This window comes from Sphaerulina musiva, assembly GCF_000320565.1.
Source record: "Sphaerulina musiva SO2202 unplaced genomic scaffold SEPMUscaffold_9, whole genome shotgun sequence".
Lineage (NCBI taxonomy): Eukaryota > Fungi > Ascomycota > Dothideomycetes > Mycosphaerellales > Mycosphaerellaceae > Sphaerulina > Sphaerulina musiva.
The window spans coordinates 1-3,651 of NW_016017391.1; positions in this window are offsets into that span (position 1 = coordinate 1).

Here is a 3,651-nt window from a genome sequence, read left to right on the forward strand (position 1 = left end):
AACCCTAACCCTAACCCTAACCCTAACCCTAACCCTAACCCTAACCCTAACCCTAACCCTAACCCTAACCCTAACCCTAACCCTAACCCTAACCCTAACCCTAACCCTAACCCTAACCCTAACCCTAACCCTAACCCTAACCCTAACCCTAACCCTAACCCTAACCCTAACCCTAACCCTAAGCCCGTAAACAAGAGACCTAGAGATTTATATAGATATGATTAGTACGGGAGACAACATCTTACGGAAGCTCGTTTTCGGGTTATCTTATACATCTAGTACTAATTCTTCAAGTACTAGCCTCGAAAACGATGTTAGGAGTATATAGTCGGCAGACGTAGTCGGCGAATTGCTATAAGATTAAAGCTCGGCACTTGAATTCGCTTCTCCTACGAAGCGCTTCCGAATCCAGCGACAAAGTTTCATGTCCTTCTGTTGTAAGGTTACCCGTTTTGCGTAAATCGCTAGCATATTAGAGACTTCGAACTCCTATATAAGAAAAGCTTCCGTTGCTTCCTACAAGCAAAGTAGAGCCTTAGCTTGAAAACGGTATACACTATTGCTAGTATTAGTTGCTAAATCCATCGTAATCTCTCGACAAATCCTTAAGAATAGAAGTCGGCGTATTAAAAGCTCCGTAGACTTCTAGTATTTCCTGATTTCTCGGAGAGCGGCTATACTAGCCTTCGTTCGTCTTCTCGCTTTAGGCGCCTTTCGAACAACAGGCTTTTTCTGTAGTCGTTGACTTCCTAGTAGTCTCTTATTACTAGGATAGGTCTTCTGTACCACTTTTTTCGTACGTCCTAGTCTCCTTACGGCGAGACTTAGTCGAGGGGAAGCTGTATTAGAGAGCTATCGGTCTGATCTATTATAGATAACATGTAGCCCCTTTGGTTGAACCGATACTACCCCGTCTCGACTACGCCGCTTAGTCGGCAGGTCTGAATCTTCGTTCGTCTTATTATTATTAACTTAACCTATACCTCTATCTGCCTGCCTCTCCTCCGTCTACCTCTCCTCCGTCTGCCTCTCCTCCGTCTACCTCTCCTCCGTCGGCTTAACCGTCTAATCTAACTACTATCGAGTCCTCTTATTACTTCCGCTATCGTAGGCAGCCTTCGGGAGTGCTTTAGCCTTCGTTTCTTTTTGACGCAGACTATCTCTTCTTTCCTAGTCGTCGTCGTCGTTAGGAAGAGAGGAAGAGACGTAGGAAGAGAGAGATTGTATGTCTATATTAGGCATTTTGAGAGTTTCGACTTGGTAGGAATATATAGGATAAGAAAAAAGCAAGAGAGGATAAGTTGGTAGGTATAAGGAAGACCCGGAAATCGCTAAGCCGCTTATCTCTCGAGTATGTCGGATCGCGCGGGAAGGTAATTAGTAATCAGGACAGGGGTTCTATATATATCTATACTAGTATATTTCATATTATGTTATATGGTTTATACGCCGACTACGTCTGCCGAATACGTTCTACTCTAGCTACGAGATTTTACTTTTTTACTAGAAAGTACTATGATACCTTAAGAAGTTAGTAGTCTAACTATTTCTCTAGATAATGTAGTATTTATATATAATACCCTATAGCAGTTGTCCTAGTAATAGCGAATAAAGCGACAACAACTTATATTCGAAATAAAATTTAGGTAGAGGGGGGGGCACTTAGGAAATCGACGATAATAGTAGTAGCAGAGGAGCTTAGTATAGGCGCGGAAGTGTAATGTTGTTATAGAGGGTAGTGTCGGTGCTCGGGGTTACGGGACAGGGTTCCGGCTGCTGCCTAAACCTTAAATCTCTTAGATAAGAGAAATTTTATTTCTTAAAGCGCTTCTACCCTACGTATCTACCTCCGTACGTACTACCGTACGTACTACCGTACCTACCTCCGTACCTATATCCCTACCTACGTCCGCACCTACCTCCGTACCGATACTACTATGCCGAAACGGAAGAATGTTACGCTAGAGGCGCTAGAAAATAAGCGTACTAGGCTCGGGGCAGCTACGAAGTTACTTAAAGAATACTCTCTAAAGCCGAATACCCTATAGGAGCGCGAGCGTACTGCCGCTATAGACGAAGAGAAGAGAGCTTAGGATCGATATAGAAAGGCTCGTAATAAATCGTTCGTACGGTTTAAGAAGGCTCAGATTAAGTAGTCTAGCGAGTTTAGCGAGCTAAGTAGGGACCGTTAAGCTGCCCTAGTTAAGGAATAGAGATCGATGTATATAGCAGAATATAACCGGAAAGCGTAAGTTTCGTAGTCGGCGTCTATAGTCGGCATCTGCGGTCGGTATTCCTACTTCCTATTAAAGGCTAACTTCTCTAGTACTAAGAAGTAAGCAGAGACTAATCTAGCTCTCTTACCCGACGAACAGGCCGAAATCGATAAAGCTAACTAGTTCCTTAAGCTTAGAGATAGTGAAAGCAAATCAAAGATAACATTTCAAAAGGAGGATTAGGTTGAGTAGGAATAGGATACCCTTACCCTTAGTAAACGATGCGATAAAGCACTTAGGGGCCTTGGCAACGAATGCCTTCCTTAAGAAACGATTCTCAATCCTTTGTTATCAAAAGAGATTGACAAGGAGACAGCGAACTCTATTAGAACTTTTGCCTTTTAGGCAGCCTCTTCTACTTTTACGACTACTTATAACCAATAGCATCGCTCGATCCGGAAGTTCTAGAACAAACTTGTTGCTCTAGAGAGTCTAGTTCTCCCTAACGAGGCAGCTATAAAGCAGATTTCACAAATTGTCGATAGCGAGACTAAAAAGGTAAGCTTATCTACCGACTATACCTGCCGACCATTTTCTAATAATCCTAGATCTACGTTAGAGAAGTACGACTCCTACTACTATACGAGATTTTCAGCCCAATCGAGCGCGCAGTCTGCCGTAGTATCCTTGTCTAGGATATCGCAGCCTAAAGGGCTTATTCAAGTAGTCTTCCTAGACCCTCCTAGCTAATACTAGAAAATTATAACTACTCCGCCAATAGTTTCCTTCTATTAGTAAGCTTGAAAGGGGAGAAGCACCTCGCGAAGATAGCATACAAGCTCTATAAGAGGGAGAATACTCTGAGCCGCGAACAGACTCTCTAGCCTAAGATAATAGCTGCCCTTATCGAGTGCAATGTTAAAGAGTATAATAGGATTACTCTAGAGGCCTTTCTACTCCTACTACTACGAGAAGATGAACTATACCTAGTATCTTCGGGAATCGAGAAGGTACTTACGAAGGACTCTATATTCGCAACTTTGTTAGAGGGTTCGAGATTTTAGACTCGGAGGACTAGGAGCCTCGCCTGTTTCAAGAAGACGAAGAGGGATAGAAGAAAGGGTAGGAGGGTTAGTAGTAAGAATCAGACTATCTAATAGGTTAGCTCGCAGCCGGAAGTAGGCCTGCGAATTCTATTCGCTTAACCCCTGTAGGGTAGCGTACTAGGATTCTGAAATTCCTACTTTCCTTCCTTTCAATTCCTACGTTCCCTCTCCTCTATCCTCTCGTAACGGATTCACGACGTCGGAGTCTGAAATACTATGTTTTCGTCTTCCTTTGCTTCCTCTCTAGGAGTCGGAAGCTCCCGATTCGAATCCTCCTCGCAGCTAGGAAGCTCTTCTACTACCCCTATACGATCGAGCGCTCGCTTACG